Source organism: Pipra filicauda, unplaced genomic scaffold (genome assembly GCF_003945595.2).
Source record: "Pipra filicauda isolate LSUMZ 115617 unplaced genomic scaffold, ASM394559v2 scaffold11_size5308982_pilon, whole genome shotgun sequence".
Taxonomy (NCBI): domain Eukaryota; kingdom Metazoa; phylum Chordata; class Aves; order Passeriformes; family Pipridae; genus Pipra; species Pipra filicauda.
Window position 1 is genome coordinate 1,340,642 of NW_024103652.1, and position 21,287 is coordinate 1,361,928.

Consider the following 21,287-nt stretch of genomic DNA (forward strand, 5'->3'; position numbering starts at 1 on the left):
TTAAAGCACAGCCTCTGGAAGGATAGTTTTAATAAGAGTAAATTAAATATAGTTCAAGTAAAATTTTTACCAATTATGTGCATGGTCAACAAGAAGACACTTCAGAAATTGTGTCTCTTTTCTACTACCAGTAATGTCTTTGTAACAGTCAGTGAATTGTTTTTTTTCTGCAATACAGAAGGTATAATTTTATCATGTAATTCATTATTCTAGCTTAAATATAACATTGTTGATGATCTGATCTGTTGATGATCTGGTGCCCAAGGTAGCTAGTCACCTCTTTTGTTACTGAAATAACAGCTGAAAACACCTGAAGTAGAAGTAGAAGAGCAAGGAATTGTCAGCAGTAACCTCTTATTCGGAGGCATATTTCATGCAATGCTCTAACAGGAGGGTTCTCCTGAACTTCAAGGTATTAAATGTGTTAACTCTAAACTTCTCAGAGACGTTCAAGTGAAGGTTGTAGCTGTAATTAGAAGATTTCAAGTATATTATTTCTGTTATTTTGTATCTCTATTACACAGCCAATATATTTATTGAGGTTTCTTTTGACTTGGAAACATCTGATTTACACTATGTAAGTTAAAATTTTGTAGCCAACATAGAACATTTAGGGGAATATCTATATTCACTCACAAGGGATAAAGGTGACTGAAAACATCGTGCAATGACATGGACTACTACAGTGTGATTGTATCATAAAAGCGTGAAAAAAATGGAAGGCATAGAAATATTTCAAACTTGCACTGAACTACAATCTGAAAGCCTCGGCTTAAAAATACATACAAAAATACTGCTTTGCAATAAACAAAGTATAAACTTTTTCAAAGGAAAAAAAAGTGTGGAAAAGAAAAAGCATCCAATATACTCACATTACCAAAAAAGCCTGATTTGCTTGTTACTAAATATAGGACAATTCTCTCAACAAGGTTTCAGACTCAAATTTATTTTTTCCCATGACTGTGATCTGTTTAGAATAAATGTTAGATGTTAAAGTTTGAACAATGATGTGAAACTTAAAAGAGATGTTTTCTAAAATAATGTTTTTATTTTATTTATTTACTGAAACCTATTAACTTGGAACTAAGGAGAGTGCAAATACCCACCCAAAGAGAACATTTGTTCTTTTACTGATCTTTAGGCCTTTTCTCTTAGTTTTGCACCCTGCATTTTCTTTCCATTTAACTCATCTATTGATAAATAAAACTCAAGTTACCACAGTATTTAGTTATTATTACCAAATCTGGAATTTACTTTTTAAGATTTCCTGTCTAATGCATGTCTCTTCAGGATTTCAGTTCTATTTTATACAGTTCATACTGACAAGATCTTTATTTTGAGAATACTGGGCCAAAATGACACTCTTCTTTATAAAGAAGGTACTTCTAAAGATGTTATTTCATTATGAAATACAGCCACACATGAAATACAGAGCTTTGGACATTCACGTAAGCCGATAATCAAAATTGGTTAATATTGATTTTATAAGTATTTAAGTAAATTTATATTCTGGACCTACCTATACATTTTGAATATCACAACAGCTTTTACTATCTGACCCCTTACTATTTCTTCAAAGTCTCCATAATTTTATTAGATTATTTATTATTATATTCATTGAAAGGCAGGTATTTAATAATATAAATTAGCACATCTTCCAGCACAAAAGATAAAACCATCTTTAAAAAAACCGCGACAATGCTCGATTTTTATTCCATTGTAGTAGTCTTAAAAAGAACTAGCTTCTTCCTCCAACTATATATTATATATCTGTAAAATGATGAAAGAAAACAAGCAATGTTTACTCCTTTTTTTTCCTTTTCTCATTACGTTTTTTTCCATGGTGGAAAATACATGCTATCTGATATATATAATGCAGTCAATTAATTCTAGAGAAGCCAAAAATTATATTGGTCACCACTCTTTCTTCCCTCTTTGTAATTAATATCTCATTTTAAATCAAAGCTTTCCATTTTTAAAAGTAGTGATTTAGTTTTCATAGCAATATGGTGTCATTCAGAACATTTCTCAGAATTCCCATAGTGAATGCAGAAATATGTCTTGAGTTAGTCCATAAATGCCCTCTGCTGACTGTATCAAAAAGTGCAAGCAATTTTTCCTTTAACATTACCTTTTTCAATAATCAACATGGTAGTTCAGCCAACAAAGGTTGAACTCATAGCAGAAAATAAGCAAACAGCAATTTTAGAGATCAAGCATTTGTGCATAGTAAATTTTCTTTAAGTTCTGTTTTCTTTATCAAGCCTAAGGTTTTAAGGGAAGTAATGGCAATACCAACCTGATCCAACTCAGTTCTGTGGTCTTAAATTCTGTCAGAAGATAGATAAGATAGATAACTTTATTTAAATAACAATTTGAAAAGCAGAGATGAGACCAACAGATCAAAGAGAAAGCAATGCTGAGAATTTAGAAATCAAAAAAATTGCCCATAAAATAAACATTTAAACATTTTTGAACTATAAAAAGGCTTATATAAGGGTCAGACTAGTAAATTGAACAGAAACTGGTTTCCTCAAAACTTCAGGTAAACTATAAAATTATTTACACAGATTAGAGTGTATTAATTCCTTCTCTAGCTAATAAATTTCCCTATGTATTATAAATCATTGTTCCTTAGGCTGCAACAAAATTACTGAATTTGATGCCATTTCATCATCTGTGCATAGAGAGCAGTTAAAATCATAATTTGTTCTTACAGAGTGTCCAGACTTCATCTCATGGATTTTATCAACCTAATATTAATAAAGAATTGAAAATTTCATTTGAAAAGCCTGTGGGATTGATAGAAAACTCTCCAGCTTATATCACAGAATCACAGCATATTCTGAGTTGGAAAGGACCCATAAGGATCATCGAGTCCAACACATAAGTGAATGGCCCCTATGGGAATCAAACCCACAACCTTTATTTGCATTGTGTTCGAACCCATATGCACTGCATACTATTTGATTTGTTCACTCAATTGAAAGTTTTCCTTGGAAGGGTTCCTTTAGCTGATATCTCATTCAAGGCTATTCCAGAAATATTTCTGAGAGAAGGTCAAGATAAGCTTTCCCAGTTTAAAAAGTCTGAAGATGCACAGAGTGAAGGCAACAGCTCCCAACTGTCAGTAAAGAAAACTAAGAATTTTAGAAGTTGGAAAGGTAAGAAAATACATCATTACCCACCTGATGGCCTAGTAAGAAAAAAATATAATTTACTGTCTCACTCGGACATTCAGTGGAATGTATCAGGTCAATAAATACATACATTGTAAGCAAACACTGCATGCCCTAATAGAAAATGTAAACAAAAAATAAAATCAGATTATTCTATCCTCGTTGAATATTTTTTCCTAGGAGCATTAGACAAGTAATTTAAAACAATATAAAGTGCTTTGTATTTACTGTGACTAAAAGAAGATAGCCTGAGTGTATCAAGAAACATTCCAGCGATTAGCTCATGGAATGCTCTTGTAGTAGTTGGTTTGATCCAAAATATCTGTATTGAAAAATAATCTCAAGTTATGATAGCCTTAACTCCATTACCATAACACAAGCTAATATGATAGAATAAATACATTAACAAAGAAAAAACCATACCTTGCAATTCAATTCTCTTTGGGGAATCTAGCCAAGAACAAAAACAAAACAAAAAAAACCCCACAAACTTTTTTTTCCATGAGTTAGCAAAAAAATGCTCAGCTTTTACAATGTTTTCATAATATACCAAAAGAATAACAGCACTCAACAGTTACACCGAGTATGGATTTGATTTGCTACATTATTTCAGATGCATCATTAAACAGTGAAAATCATGTCTTAATAAAGTCATCCTAACTGTGTCAACAACTTAATCTCAAAAAAAAAAGGTTTTATTTTTACAGTGTGGGACAATATGCCAAAACGTGATGTTTCCTAAAATACAAGATTTACTCCACTCATAGTGTTCCTAAATCTGAATATATTCAGACAACTAGTTTGCTTCACATAAGCACTGTCATGAGAGACCAAAAACACCCAAATCAAAACAACAACAAAAAACCCAACCAACCAAAAAAAAAAAAAATAGAACCCCACAAAAAACCCAAACAACTCCCACCCCAAATCAAAACTCTTTCTATACTATCGTAAATACAAATGATAACATATATGGCATATGTTAACTTTCACTATTTTAGAAGTTAGTTAAATTACCAAACAGAGCTCAAGAAGCCTTAGTATTAGTTGAAGAAATAAAATAAAATCAGTATTTTAAGTGCCCCCTGATTATTCCTTTCAATAAGAAATAAAAATGATTTGTTTTAGAAGTCTCTATGTTGTCTAGTGTCAGGGCCTTGGGACACTGGAATTTGTGGAACTAGATGATCTTTAAGGTCCCTTCCAACCCAAGTCATTCTATGATTTTATGATTCAGTGTTTGTGCAGGAGACAAATGTAATAGGTAAGTAGGTAGGTAAGTAGGTAGGAGCTCTCTAAATCTTTCAAATGCACATAAAAGTAGCTCCTTTATCAAAGAGTTTTACCACTGTCATCTTCATATTTCCTTGGTTTTTCACTTTTTAGGTAAATTCAAAAGTTTTAGAAATTTCTTTATAAAATGTTTGCAGTTTCTATCATCTCTTCCTATGTTTTTGTCACATATCTACCTTCATGTGATGGTGATGCTGATAATTAATACTGCTTATTAGATATGGCAGGTGGAATGAAAATATTCCATTTAGACTGTAGCCCCTGGAAATGGTCAATAGGTTTATTTTTACATTGCATGTATTTTTGGTGTAGCATTGTTATAGACAAAGGAACACTGCCCAGTATGAATACCATACTTTTATCAAGATGAATCTGGAATGCTTCCTAGGTTATACATCTGCTTGCTCCATCTAATTTACATATCAGAAGATATGCTGACCAGGGGATATGGAGAGTAATTATATGTATTACAAGTTGTTAGGCTACTATTTCTACAACTGGCAAAGACTCATCACCACCACCCCCTAAATCTAAATAAGCTTCTGGTTATCTGGCTGTCAGAAGCAACTTAGACTGCTTGTGTGCCAGATACAACTAGCTGTACTGTGTTTACATGCTATCGTGGACATATTGCAAGACTTGTCACAAGCTAAACACTTTGCCACTGACTAGAGGACAATAGATTTTAAACATTCTAACATTATATGTTGCACTTAAGATTCCTTATCCTTTTTTGACAGCTTCCCATTTCTTTATTAATTGTTTTTCATAAGCCGTGTTCATCTAGTTTGTGAGCTCTGCACCATTGCACAAAAGAAATGGTGGAGGCAGATTGAAAATAAATGAGTTGTCTTTAGGGGACAGAGTCTCTTCTTACTCGTTTTCCTGTCCAGCCCAAACATGTAGGGACAGTGTCAAGACAGCAGAACACCACTATGTTTGCTCAAAATGTGCTCCCTAAGTGAAATGGCCTATTATATTGAGGCCAACACTGGAGGAAGCCATTTACCAACATTCACAGTAAATTTTGTTACTGTGAATGTTGGTTGACACATATCCAACAATTAAGAGACTAATTATTGGGTAGTATAATAGCTTGTCCCTTACTTTTAAAGATTTTTAAATAATTTGTCTGAATTTCATCTGTTGATTGGTATTTGTCAGTACTCAGATCAATTACTAGAGAAGAACTAGGTTTAGCAAGTTCCCTTGACAATCCTACACAAAAGTTGGCTCTTTGTTCTTCTTCCTCCATCAGAAAGAGTGAAACATTAGCCCAGGTCCTTTATACACATATAGAGTAAGTGTATAACACGGTGTCAGATCCAGAATGCTTGAAAAACAATTAGCTGGGAATATGTAGTCTTAAGTAGGTGTATTGCTTAGTAGTGACTGTGTCTAAGAGGCAGATGCTCATTTTTGAGAGAACACCTTGGTGCGTTCACTTAAACATGCACCTGTATATAAACCTTTTGGTCATGAATCTGAATTTGCACTGTGTTACATAAGTCAAAATTCTGCTCGCTACTGACTAAATGAGAAATGTAAAATTAAAATTCTGGTAAAAATTTTCAAAAATATCCAATATTTTTAAATGGATTTAAATGCTGATTTAGCATCAGCAGCTCAGCAGAAGGCATTGTTTCATCTACTCACCCAGCCAGGTGTTGCCTTCAGAGCAGTAGGACACATAAATTGTCCTTAACTGCCCTTTAAAGGACTGGTAAGAAATGTGGGATGTCCAGTACAAATGCAGGAGGTCTTTCATGTCCATGCTCTTGAAGAAATCAGGGTAAAGTTTGCCTCAGCTCTGGGTTCGGATAAGAGATTACCATTTGATTTGATATAGACATAGTGAGATTTCTTTGCTTGTTAAAAGTGTACGCTCAAAAAAGCACATTTCTTGAAAAAAGGTTTTGTCAATGATGTGCTAATACAGGCTCATGTTCTAAACTTCAGTAGCCACTTTTGAAAAATAGTCTTTATCTTCAGAAGCATTTATATAAATCTTTCAGGTTAGTAGCTTTGACTTGTAAAAAGAGAATGATAATAACAACTGTGACATAAAGTCCCACAGCTATGATTTTTTATGAAACAGTAGCTGATATTGAAACCTGTATTAGTGGTATTATGGTGTAGCTAGAAAACTTTCATTCATGTGATTGAAGCTGTCATATACCTGGACACAGAAAGTTTATGATAGTTGTTTAGTATCATATGTATCTAGTACATATGTTTCAAATCACAATTAATCATCTTATTTGTCCACAAGAGATGTGAAACATGCGCAGTCACCTAAAGGGAGGATACACCATTCTGCTTGATAATGAAAAATGTTTTGAATACTTAGGTCAAAAGTAAAACAGGATACATTCAACATTGACCTAAGCTTATTAAGATTTTTTTTTTTTATTATCTTCGGTAGTCAGAAATAGTCAGACTCAAAGTATTCCAAAAGTTCAGAGTCCTGAAGACATTAGAAAACAATTGAGATTGCACTATACAGTAGGTAAAGAATTTCTTATTTATTCTGTAAGACATCATTCCTCCTCTTTTCTTTCTTCATACTTTTTTTATATAGATAAAGAGATTATTGATCTGATTCTTCTGTCATACTGGCGGTGTGATGTCTTATCATGATGTGAAACAAAATTTGACTACTCTACACAGTCTTTGGATCAAATGTGCTATATAGCTCCCATAAAAGTTCTGTAACCCACATGTTCCAAACCTTTTCTCCTTCTTGTTTTTCCTTATTAGATGTGGTCTTTAGAAATATCAAGTGTTCAGTGTTGCCATGTGATCTTAAATCAGTATGACATCCAGCTTCCAGCATGGAATTTCATTTTAGAAGCTAAGAAAATGTAAACTTTAATCCTCTCAGCCAAGTTAACTGCATGTTGGATGTTATCTATAAAAAGCTACCAATAATGCAGAACTGGGCTTTTAGTACTGTATCTAGCAAGAGATTTTAGCTACTCTTTATAATTACAGCTGTTTTATTAGCTATATCAAGAAATTATTATTTGAGATCCATCCAATATGAGTAATCGTATTCATTAATCTTCGAATTGCAAAATATTAATCTAAAAAATATTACGATCTTAGTCTAGAAATGGAATTTGGATTTACAGGTGACAAATGTATTTAATAGCTAAAGAAACTTCAGTTAAAAGAAGTCTTATTTCAGACGTTACAGACTTATTTTTATTCTTCAACAAATAAACTAAACTAAATTAAACTAAAATAAATTAAACTAAAATAAAATATTAAGTAGCTACAAAAATTAGATACAGTATTCCAATGTTACTTTCTGTGACTCTGATTCTGTTCCCTGATTGTATTCCAGAAGCAACTTATTATACATTATACTACCCTACATTTTTCTTTTAATTTTTCTCTACAAAAGTTGCTCACAAGACTTAAAAAGATTTGATGGAAACAATTAATGAGTTACGCTAGAAAGTTCCATAATTGTATTTAACTAAATCCTCTTAAAAAAAAAAGACCCCGTAGCATTACAGATTTCCTAGGTTTGGTCTCAGCACAGCTTTTGCAAGATTTCTTTATTTGTGAGAAAGTAAATTGCCACACTATCCATACTGTGACAAGGAATTGAATGGTATTGAACCTTTATAGGATATGTGTGCTAGTCCAAATAACTAAAGAGCTGTAAACACTGCTGATGACTTATTAACTGCTTCTTTGGGATGTGTGTTATGTAGAGTAGTTGCACTAGAAAAATAATTTTTTCGTGACAGTGATATCTAAAATGTAATGCTGTTTATTTTAGCATAAAGTGCTCAGTGTGCATACCAAATGTAAAATGTTAGTTGTTAAAAGCATTCGTCTACAGGTGTCGAATGATCTAAGAACTAGTAGGTCTGAGACCATTCTGAAAGTGCAGGCTATAATGAGAGGAATTACCTTTCCTCCTTCTGCACTTTTTTTCTTATCTTTGATTTTTATCAAATCTTTGCAGTCTCTCAATTCATATTAAATATCATTTATGTCTAATGCATATAATGCACACATTTTTACGTATTCATATGTAACTATTTCTTCAACGAATAGAATGTAAGATATGATCACTTAAGAGAACAGGATACTTTAATTACAGTATTTTAGTGGTGTTAAAATACTAAGAAACATCTGGAAGAATAGATAAAAGAGATAAATGTTTAGCTTTGTTATGAGTAACACACTAACATACGATTAGGTTTTAATGGTTGTAACTTAACAAAACTGTTGTATGAAATATTTTGTTTAGCATTCATTAAAAACTGCTAATGTACTTGTGGCTTTTCATGGACTATATTTTTATGCATATTATTAGTGAAATACAAATATGCAAAAAACCAAACAGTTTGGTGTTATAATGTGAAAAGAAATTTACACCAATCTTATTTTTAATTTGTATGGGAACATTTTTACCACAAATTCCCTATTTTAATAATACTATCCCAACCCTACTTTTTAAACTCATTTTGTCACTGTTTTGTAACAGAAACACTGTAAATATTATAGATGTGGTAAACTATTATACTTGTTTTCTTATAAATGAAATGATCTGTGCCAACACTGACAAAATGAATTAATGTGTTACTAAGGCAACAGTCACATTATATGCTTTCTCTTTCACAGTATGCGGTAGAGCATATGGTTTACTCTTAATGGAACACTAGCTTCTCATTAACATACCAGTAGCAATGTCAGAACTTACAAACCAGCATAAGAGAGAGATGGAAAAACTTATAAATTAGACCCTTTCAGTATTATTGAGTAGAAAATGACTGATGTTCCAAGGTACAATATTTAGCTAATACAGTGCCCTTTTCTGCATCTTTCTTCTCAAGAAAAAAAAACAACAACAAAACAAACCAAGAAACCCACAACTTTTCCTGTTAGAAATGCAAATATTGAGGTGCATTTCCTTTTCTATTTTAAAGTAATTGATACTCTTATCGTTTTTAAAAAAATGTCTTAGTATTTTTCTTTCTCCTGCCATGTTTTACATAAGCTTCCTTTCCTCTAGAACATACTAATACAGACATCCTCATGGGAAAAATAGAAGTGCTCACTTATGTAACGGATTATTCCTTCAATAGATACCGTGAAATGAACAGGAATTGTAAAATGAACTATGAAGTTTCCTTGACCATTCAGGATCATACAAAAGAAATGGATACACCAGTTTGTTGGATCATCCTGTGGGCACAAAATAATCTATCAGATCCTCATCGGAGCGGTTTGGTGTTGGCTACCATAATAAACTGAAGTATTTTATGTTTTTTGCCTAATGTCTTGGGAGTGCCTGTGACAGGACAGCACTATGACATAAGTGTAAGCTGTAAGAAGAGATTATCTAAATGTTTCTTATTTTCTGCCTTTACAAAGAGACGAGTGTGAACTCTGAATGTGACTGAACATGGCAACAGAGTTAAAACTGTACGTGTGGTTAATACTTCCAGTTTAAAAATTCTTAACAACTAATCTTTCCCTCTGAAAGTCAAAAAATACTGTAATAATGAAGAAAATACATAATTATGCTTATTTTCCTTCAATTCAGTACTCTTATCTTTACATCTCAATGCATCAGTGATACATCTGGATGATGACCTGGCCGTTAAGTGGTTATCTGCTATCCAAGTCACTGCAGGGGTAAAATCTGAACTGTCTAAGACTGAGTCAGTTCAGAGTTTCATGGGAACTGAACTCTGAAGCTGAAATTTCAAACATTCATTTGATGCAGAAAACTGTTGAATATCCAGTCCTTTGGTAGGTTGCAAAATATACTAAGGAAGAGAACGTGCCACATCTGACTGGATTCAGCATGACTGCACTACATTGCTGACAGTGAAACTCCTATTTCAGCACTAGCTAATCCAGTGAATCAGTATGTGATCCATAGAAATTATATTAACACTAGGAAGATCACCACAGCCTTATCCTTTATGTTATATTACTTTAAAAATCATAACCATAGGTGGTTTTTAGAAGTCTAGGACTGTTATACCGTACTAAAGGCACAAGAAAATCCTGATTAAAAAAATCTATGGGTCATTAAATATAAAGATACAATTTCAGACTTTAACATTTAAGGTAATGAAAGACTGAAAGTTTGCTCAGCTTAGTCTGCTGAGAATTTCCTTTTTCATTTTGTATCAATTTTTGATCCTCCCCTTTCATTTTTATTCTTTCATTTATATATTTCGTTTAATCCTGCAACATATTCTTCAGTTGGTGAGGTTTCTACAACTACTGTTGAATGACCTAAGCTCAGAAGAGTTAGTAAATAGTAACCACAGGCTGAGGGCAAAGCAAGAAAAGGCTCCATAGTCCAAAAGTAAGAACTGTTTATACCCAAGTGTGTATGTGTGTGTGCGGGGGGGTGTCTCTGTGTGTGTGTGTGTAAATAAACACAGTAAGGCATACTTCATTTGTGGAATCCTATTCTTTCACTGAGAGGAAGCAATCAACAAAAAAAGTGTAATTATCAGAAGAGCTTCTCTTTTTTTTCAGCTGTATTGTGTATCCGCACCTGAGTGAACCCTTATCTCACCTCATCGAGGATACCTGAGTATCAGTTTAACTTCAAAAATACAAACTGTTACTGCAATTAGTTCTACACTAATTCAGAAGTGATGTCTGACCTGTATATATTTTTACTAATGGAAGTAGTACATCCATACAATTTGTAGAACACAAACAGGTTAAGGAGGAGGAAGGTATGCAAACTACTTTAACTTCATGAAACAAAAAGATAATTGCCCTAGGTACAAATTGCTTGTTAATTCTCTATTCTTTCATGACCAATCTCTGTTAAAGAAGCACTCCTTTTTAGCATTCACCTTTGCACTTCAGTATTATAGGAAGCATATTACCATTAAACAGCAGTGCTGCTAACTCCTTCCACTTCAATAAAAATAAAATGCAAAGAGTTGTTTATTATTTCAATATAGACTGTGTCATTACTTGATCTATCCACTCCCTCTCTGGTCTATACTGCTTCTACAGGGAGAAATCAGTGTTTTTGAAGAAGTTGCACAGTCATTTGTAATTGCTTTACAATACAGTACATGGCAATAAATGTCTCTGAATGAAATTATTGATTCAAAGAGATAATTAAAATGTATGTCTATCTGGCCCCACTTCCTGCCAGCTTTATGTAGCTACTATGCCACCAGCATCTTTGTTATATTTAGACAAAGAAACTCTATGTTGTATTAACAATGAAACTCTATGTTATTTTAACAATACTTAAAACAATTGCTAAAATAAGCATTTGGTCCAAGCTGGAGAGTTACAATACTCTTCTAATTCTGGTAAGGTGTATACAGTCTTACAATGGCTTATCTTCCTAGAAAAACATTATTTTATTGACTTCAAAACCAGCATAGGCATCATGTAATGCTAGATATTCTCTCCAAGAGAGAAAAATTAATTAGAGAGCAAAGGAAGCCAGTATGCTTATCATTTGATCAGGTCATTGACATAAGTGCTTCACACTTTTTTAAAGCCTAAAGCTATCTTGTACACCTGCTCAAAGGTCTCATCAATTTTATTTGAGCAGGGTAGTTCTTTTAAGCTTGTCCAGGGAAAAAGGTGGCAATTGAGATGGGGAGGCAAAAAGAGAGAAAGATGTGTTGCAAGCTCTTTATCTTAATCTCACTGTTTGTTTTTGCACTGATGTATGTAATGAAACAAAGAGGATTTAATCGTGGCAAACAGAGGCCTATTGGCACCCAGAGGGATCTCATTTTCTCTCTTACAAGTCTATTTCGTTTCAGGTTGCAACATCTTCTTTTCAGCCTATCCACGAGGCCCAGTTCCTTACCTGGGGCTTAAAGTTGTGAGGCATGAAGCTCTTTTGTTTTGACAGGTGCTCTTTGCTACACATCAGCCTAGCATTGACAGGCTAATACAGAGAACAAACTTCAGATATGCTACCTGTAATTGTAACTGTCGCTACCAAAATTCAGTCTGTAGTGAGTTTTATTAGTTTACTTCACTTTTAGTTCTTACGATAAAGTGGTAAAAACAAATTGTGTCGATAGAAGAGGGTGAAAGGTAGTTGTTTATTATGCATTGCATGGATTTCTCCAGTTTCTACAAAAACTCTGGAGTAATGGGAATATCATAAACTAGTATGTAAGAATCAGATCATAACCTTTGGCAGCATAGTATATCTGCTGCAAGGTGTTTCAAACATAAAGAAAACGTGCAGAGGAAACTTAAAATAGTCTATAATTATATGGCTTTCAAACTCTTCCAGAATAGAACACCCTTTCTTGCTGACCATCTGCCCTGAGCCTAACATATTATTTACACTTTTGATCCTTAATTGCTGGAGTAGAAGGTCATTATAGTAACAATAATAAAACCTCTTTAAGAAGGAAAAGTGGACATTCAGGTCTTGAAGTTGTGAAGTAATATCCTTGCCTTGCCTTGCCTTGCCTTCCCTTCCCTTCCCTTCCTTTCCTAGGACTCTCCATCACTTATATACTCCTAGGTATATCATAGGTACAATTTGATGACTAAATTCTAAATATCTATTTTCATTTTTTCAATTAAATTATGTGATGCATATGTTGTTCTCTTGTAGTTTAGAAGGAGCTTTTAGGGCTCCCGTTGTGGGGATAGAAAGCCTGAAGAAGGATATTGGGTATGGACAAAAGGCAGGAAAAAAGAAAAGAGACAACTCAGTGTAGTGAGACAACTCAGTGTAGTAAGACAATAGAAATTAAATGCAAGTAACAATGTAGCAAAATCATTGGTAAACAATAATTCAATTAAAATTTGTTTCATTTTTCTAGTGATTTCGATCCAGTTTTAGAGGGATGATAATCCCAGTGGCTTGACTTTTGTTTTCTATTCTTTTCTTTGTACTTTGAAAAAAACCCACAAAAAACTGTGGAATCTTGTAAAAACAAGAAGGCATCACTTCTCTGGAAGCTATTCAGATCTCAGTGTATCTCAGCTGTCTATAAGAGGTCAATAATTCTAGTAATTTGGATTTGATGTCATCAAATGTTTTTATTTTTCTCACCTCTAATTTTATCCTATAAGTAAACTTTGGAAAAAGTTGACATTTCACTGTCCCACTAAGACACTGACTAGAAAGGTATGTATTGTCATCCCCATTTAAAATAATTATGAAAGAGTATGTAATGGAATCATTAAGGTTGGAAAAGACCTCTAAGGTCATCAAGTCCAACCATTAACACTGCCAAGTCCACCAAAACCAAGTCACTAAGGGCCACATCTACATGTTTTTTGAACACTTCCAGGGATAGTAGCTTCACCACTTCCCTGAGCAGCCTATTCCAATGCTTGACTACACTTTGATTGAAGAATTTTTCCTAATATTCAATCTGTGTATATATAGGATATCTATTGGATATACAATATATGTTTTTCATAATCTTGTCACTTTTGAATAACTTGCTCACCTACCATGATTAAAGCAATCCTAAAAAATCTAAGTAAACCTGAAACCAGAGTGAAGCCTCACTTGTCAGAAATTGTAGGTTTTAGACCTCAACTTTTTTTCTTAGAAAAGAAAAATTATTTTTTTTATATGCCTGAGAAATCTGAGTTTGTTAACCTCTGATGGTTTTTTTGATTGTTTTTTTGGTGTTTTGTTTGTTTGCTTGTTTCCTTTATGGGACTCCTGATTGTTTAAAACAAAATTCTGCATAAACATACATCTGTTTGGATGTAAAATATTTGATCAGTTTTATTTACAGCTTCCAAGACCTGTAGACTCCTACAAGGGAGAAGGAGCCTTTATTAAGACTGTGAAATTTGGAAGGGAAATTCTACCCAGGACCACCAGTACAGTACTTGCCTATGGTTGAACTCTTAGGAGACATTTTAACTTAATGCTGGCAGGTGCTCATATCTTCAGAGCAGGTTTGCCCTATTTGTTTCAAACCCTTCCAGCTTTTTCAGAGTGCAAAAAAATATTCAATTTGACTTGTCTAGTTATAACTCTACTTTGAAGGAGTGTTGTACTGATCCCATATTCTAATTGGAAAAATGCAATTAATGAGTGAATCTGTCAATGCATAGTTTCTGGAGTGTAAACATTACAGATAATCATATCAGATTGCAAAATCCACCTTGATTTTAAGTCTAAGATATGTTTCCCTACTTTCACTCTTCAAATTTTATTCTAGGGACTGCAGGCACAAAACCTACAATTATAAGATATAATTGCTTTAAACAGTGGACTGACTACTTGGTAGCAGACTTTGCCTGAAAATTGCAGCAGGTGGAATGAGAAGCTTGCAGCTGATGAGGCATCCTGCTGCGGGAAGACATAGTCTTTCCCTGTCTGCCTGAAGACAGATCAATTTTCAAGATTTTCACAAATAGGGACAGATAAAGAGAAGGCATTCCATTTAGGATGTTTGTTCTTTTTCCAGGCCTTTATAATGTCCTCCATTTTATTAAGTAAAAAACAATCCCATCTTAAAAAAGGGAGGACAAAACTTCTGCTACAAGGAAAGTTGATTGCATCATGTATTTGGCTTTTTGGCTCTTGAAGGGTTAAATTGTAAACCAGAGAGCTCACTTTTCATGGAGATTCTAGGACTTTAGGTGACAATGGAGTTTGAATTTACTGCTGGGATAGGAAGTTGAATGGCAAGGTTCAGTTCTAATGAGGGAATGTAAGAGTAAGCCAAGAGCCATAAGGTTAAAGGGCAGTGCTCGGGATTCCCATCAGTTCCAGAGACTCCAAACATTCAGGCATTCAGCGGCTGGATTCCCTCATGACATTCAGACGAATGACCAGTAAGGATGCAGAAATAAAACTGGTCCTGCTTTCAACTCTGTTAAACTTGCACCCTTCATTCATTTAAATGGAGGTAATAATCAAAGAATAATTCTACTAAAAGTGATCAGCAAGAAAAATTAAAGAGAAAAACTTACTTTCTCAAGTGTCTTTGAGCATAATTCCCCGTGTGTTGAACTGAAAACAGAAATGCAGATAAACCCAGTACATGCTCTGAGAGCTCCCACTCCATTGTATCTTTTACCATGGATGTGTTCACTAAGGTATATTTTGCACTAAATATAGCTTTTTAAAGGACATAGCTTACCAGAACTTTTCAAAGCATTTAGTTTAGAGGGTTTACTGAAACTCAGAGAACAAGCTTTAGTAAGCTACAACAGTAAGATTAGAAGCTAGGAAAGATGAGAGATGTTGCAGCAATCATTCTGCAGTAGCAAGACTGATTAATACTATAATGCTTATTAATGACTCCAAGTATCTGGGCAATAGGCACTGTGTGCTGCTTTTGGTTAGGATGAGAAATGTATTCTGAGTTCTGGTTGGTTTCAAAGACCATGCACAATTCTTTATTTCCCTTTTCACTCTAGGTACCAAAAAGGTGAGAACGTCTTTGCTCACAATTCCATATGCTTATCCAACTGCTGAATTTTTCCCCAGTTCCTCAATTTATGACAAGAGACTCCACAACCTCTCTGAGCAGTCTCTATCACTCTCAATGTAGTTTTTCTTCATATTTAGATAGAAGTTCCAGTGCTCTGTAAAGAAGTTTTTCCTCATATTCAACAGAACTCCCTGTGCTTCAGTTTGTGCCCCTTGTCCCTTGTTCTGTTGCTGGGCACCACTGAAAAGAGTCTGTCCCCATCCTTTTGACACCTGTTTTTAATATACTCCTATGTTTTGATAAGTTCTCCTCTTGGCCTTCTCTTCTCCAGGCTGAACAGGCCCAGCTCCCTCAGCCTTTCCTCATGAGAGAGATGGTCCCATCCCTTAATCAACTTCATAGCCCTTCACTGGACTCTCTTGAGGAGCTCCAGGTCTTTTGTGAACTGGGGAGCTCAGAATTGGACACAGTACTCCAGGTGTGGCCTCACCAAGGCTGAGAAAAGGGGTAGAATCACCTCCCTCTCTGTTCTGCTAGAGGAACTAAGGTTTCATATCTAGATCTTACATGGGCATCAGCAAGCTTCAAGAAAATTGTATGCAATCTTTCTAACAACATCATTTTCATCACATTTTTTAGTGCAGAGTAATCGACTACACCCTGCATGTTTTCATGGTCTGACTTCTTTACAATAATACATATACACAGCTCCTGTCCTAACACCCCCCCCCCCCCCCCCCGAAAGTAAAAATTTGAGCCCTGGTTTTCTTCTCTTTATTCAGGCCTCTAGAAGTTCACCATGAAACCAATGAATAAGTGATAACCTAGGTATTTTAACCATGCCTAGAGGGGCTTCTATGTCAGAGCTTGACTGTCTTGCAACAGCTTACAGCAATGGCTGTAAAAATCTATTTTTGACTGTTTCTGGTTGCATTTGCAGAAGACAAAAGATTCATCAATAATATCGTATGCTGTGGCATATGAGAAACACAAGTTTGACAACAGATATTGGTAACAAGGGATTTTTTTGTTCACTGTTTTTTTTGGCAGGAAGTGATAGGGGAGACATTAAAAAAAAATAAAGAGAAAAGAAAAAGAAAAAAATCTGTAAACACAAAATCTATATAATGAATCTTTTAAACAAAGGTATGTGAAATTTAGCTCTCTTGGTGCTGAAGCAATACATATAAGACTAGTTACTATGATTCACAAAGAGCCATCTTGCCATTTAAGTAACTTTCAGCTTCAACAGCTGTTTTGATTCATAATCTGTGCTGTAGCAAGGTTTATTTTAAAATACCAAGCAGGGGACAGGGCATTCAAACATCAATTACTTAACTGAGAGGATTCAAAACCTGAAGTGCTTGAAACTGAAATGAAACACATGGCAAATATTTTGCTTCCTGTCACATAAGGGATTCGATCCTGAAAGCTGTTGAGTGCAAAGCTCCAGTTCATCTGCAGTCAACAGGTGAAATTCTGACATTGTCGTGATCAACCAAAATCTTTCATTCACCTTCCACAAGACCAATTTGACCACAGGGATGTTCTCTGAGCAAGGTCTCAGAGTCTTTAAATTCTTGTCATTTTAAGTTGGGTTCCCTACAGGCTTGTAAATATAAAATCATCTAATGATTTCTTTAGAGACTTTGAAAGAATGACAAAAATGTCATACCTTCAGTCTCTGAGAGTTGAACATTTGCAATTGGCTGTTGCAGCTGTGACTAGAGCCAGTCCACATCAGTCCTTCTCTGACACTTTGCATTCGAGTCTTCATGTGGCAGTATATATGTAGTTATATATTATATCACTATATCCCTTCAATCCCATTTCCAAATCTATATATACTTATCAGGGAAGAAAATATTGGCCAGTAACTATTAGTCTCTTCCTGTGTTTGGTAAGTCCTGATCTGCCAGCCCAAGCAAGTCAGTCACCAGAGATGCAGCATGCAGGACCCTTTCACCATGTCTAGGATCACTGACATAAGAGGACTGCCTGGATAAATGATGTGCAGGATTGTGCTCAGACAACACCTGGAATTGCTGAAGCGTTCAGACAAACAGATGGTTGAGAGGAACTTGTATGTGGCACTCAAATTATTTTGTTAATGGTGCCATCTCCTGGTAGCAATTTGCTAAACTCATCTTTGTCCCCACAAATTTCTTACACTTTCTATTCTAATACCATGGGACTGAAGAGAGGTAAACAAAATACTTTAGATTGCTTTGTATGCTAATGTTGGTTTCATTAGTTAATAAGGAATATTCAAATAGGAAACAAGCTTTTACTAAACAGCAGTGTATTTTAGAACAGAACTCTCAGGATATAGACCCAGTGCTTTTAGAAAAGATTCTATTTTTTCCACTCAGGTTGCTTTCGTTTATTTCTTTCCTAAGTATAAAACAATATAAATCCAAGTTAGATGATACTGACAGAGAGCAATGGGTCTGCATAGCAGTGCAGGTCCTAAACCCGCAGATCCTAAACCACTTTGGGGAAGCAATCATGCAGTTCAGAGGGGGTTAATAATATTTGACAAATGAACAAAGGAACTGTACACTGGAAGACACTGATGGCACACCTAATTCAGTAAGAAGTCTTCAGATTCTGAATGGGACTAGTAATGTCTGAAGGCCATGATCAGTGCCTTATAAGGACTCACTTTTCAGAAGATCTAGGAAATAAAGTGTGGTTGAACTTGGAAATACTAAGACTTCACAGTGGAATAAGGGACATATCCAAGTAACGGATCTAATTCCATAATACTACACTGAGCAAAAATGTTTTCCTGAACTTAGCCAATAATTTCTTTCACTGATACAGAAGGATTAGTACCTTTGCATTGTGGCAAAGATACTGTAAACTAATTTTCTCTAGTTCTTTTTCTGTTATGGTTTTACCACAGACTATGCTGTTACTGTGAAAAAAGATGCTTATTTGACATACATCTCAATGCTTTTTATCAACAGAAAGAACTTGAAACAGGATTGATGGTGGTTTGATCTTCACAAGACTTCTGTAAAGGTCAATAAAATAAAGTTTTGTGAAATGCTTCTATGCTATAAAGTTGAGAATCACACAGTAGCTAACCTAATTTGTAATACAGTTCCTGTAAATGGGTAAATTTCTAAGTGATGATGAATTTGGCTTTTACTGTACTTAGATTTGATACGCTAATTTCTCTAAGATGACAGGGTAGCTATCTTTGCAGAAACATACAGTCTCCTGAACGTATGGATAACCTTTACTTACAAGGAGGAATGGACGTTCTGTGTAAGGACTGTGTAAGAACTTCAGATTCCTGCAGATTCCAGTTTGATGTAATATTTGTTTTTCTTCACATTTCTATGCTCAGAAACCAGCACCAAATTTACTCTACCCTGTACCTGAATATTGTTATACCCCAAAGTTATACCCCATTGTTATACCCCAAAGTAATCAGCCAAAACCTCTTTCTTTTTGACTGGAGGAAGGCAGCCTTGCATTTTAATTTGCCACATATTCACCCATATGTTTCCATTCTGTTGCCATGTAGCATCTTCTCAATCTTCCCAGCCAAAGAGAAGGAGATGCAAAGGTAATCCTGTACCAAACTGGACACTTCAGGACTGCAGCTGGTTTACCCAGACAAGCATAAATACATTCTAGCAGAAACGCTTTGCTGGAAGTGGGTCTTATTCAAAAAATACATAAAGGAGCCCAAGCATGGCAGTTTTAGGAGCACTCACATGAGAATCATGCTGGAAGATATTCCAGAAGAAGAGACTATTTCTATTGCCATGTGATGCCTGATGTGCTGACAAGATGAAATGGTAGCAAGGGAAATAGGGAAAATGTTGCCACAAGTGGTGTGTGGATTACAACAGAACAATTTGCAAGGGAGTGGAGAACTGAACTGCACACCTACTGGAAAAGGTCAGATTATGTAAGTGGTAGAATTTTTACTTGGAGAATTCCAACAGTAGACAGGTGCGAGCTACACACTAAATAACTCAATACAGTGGAGTATCTAGGCGTTTGTGCAAAAAACTTAGCTGAAGAGAGATTTTTGAAACACATAATTAGGGGGATATTACAATCAAAATGGTGAAAAACAAAGTAAACTAGCAAAATTTTCAATGTATATTAGAGGCTAGATACTGGATAGTTTGAAAGCAAAAGAGTGGTGGGATTGAACAGGAGGAATATCAGAAAGTAAAAAGTAAGCAGGGAAAAGAAGTCTAAGAGCAAAAATCAGCTTACATCAACTTGTAGGTGGTTTAATATCCTACCTTTATTTCTGTATTCCCAAACACATCTCATTACAGTTTAGCTGTTTTCACATTTAGCTGTTTTCAAACTTGTTTCTCCAACTATGTTTCTATATTTCGGAGAATAATCACTTTGATCTAGAGATAAAAATACTGCATTTACCTTCTGTGGATGGAATTAAATGAGATTAACTTTTACTCTCATGAGTACATTTTTTCTTTGCCCAACTTTTCTAAGGAACTTTCAAAATCTTATTTATATTCAAATTGTTTAAAGATTTTTTTTTAATGCAAGCTAAGCTTTTTACTTCATAGACACTCTTTGCCTAATGTTAATTATCAATTAAAGGGCTAACCATTTCAATGAATTTATTTGACTTACGTATCTTACTATTGTCTTATTGATTAATGCTTTTGAACTGAAAGTGGGACAATCAGCAATCTCCCTATGCATCATTATTTTATAATTTAGCTGGAAGTGGCTGTCTGTTAGTCGCTTGACAGCACTGCTTTGTGAACTCTGCTGACTGGAAGCTGCCAGAAGTACTATATTGATTCCTAGCTGTTGACATCTGCTTCTATATTTAAAAATAAGTTATTTCTTTGTTATGCAAATGACAGGCGGAGGGGAGCATTATTATTCTGAAACACAAACTAATTAGCAGCTGTGGAAACTCCAAAACATTCTGACATCAGACAGGAGGAGACTTAGTACCTACCTTATCACGAATTGTTGTGTTTTCACATAAAAATACCACAGTAGGCTGGCATATCACATGCTCCCTGTGTGCCTAAGGCTTTGTAAAAACAGAGTGATCACTGATAAATATTGAGAAAAGCCTCGGGCCTTACGACGCCTCCGAGCTGACGAGCTCCCCGCGGCGGTACCACGGGTGGCCGGTAGGTGGCGAGGCACGCGAGCGCACGCGGTGGGAGCGGGACCCGCGGCGGGACCCCGAGGGATGGAACGCGAAACCCGCGTCGCCTGAGAGCCATGTCCCGAGGGATTTCACCATTTCCATTTTCCTCTAAGGATGACGCCTTACTGAATATTACAGTGTAAAAACGTAAAACCTGCACTGAGCTGGAAATAAGAAGACGTTAATAAGCATTTACGACAAAAAAAAAAAAAAAAAAAAAAAAAAAAAAAAAAAAAAACC

At 35.0% G+C, this 21,287-nt stretch overlaps 1 long non-coding RNA gene across 1 annotated transcript in view; it reads right to left on the reverse strand.

Annotated features, from left to right (window-relative positions):
- LOC120324289 overlaps window positions 1-20,945 on the reverse strand; it is a 67,570-nt gene extending 46,625 nt beyond the window's left edge. The window contains exon 1 of the long non-coding RNA XR_005565471.1: window positions 20,847-20,945. This is a non-coding gene — a long non-coding RNA (uncharacterized LOC120324289). The remainder of the gene's footprint in view (window positions 1-20,846) is intronic.
- Window positions 20,946-21,287: the final 342 nt, after the last annotated feature.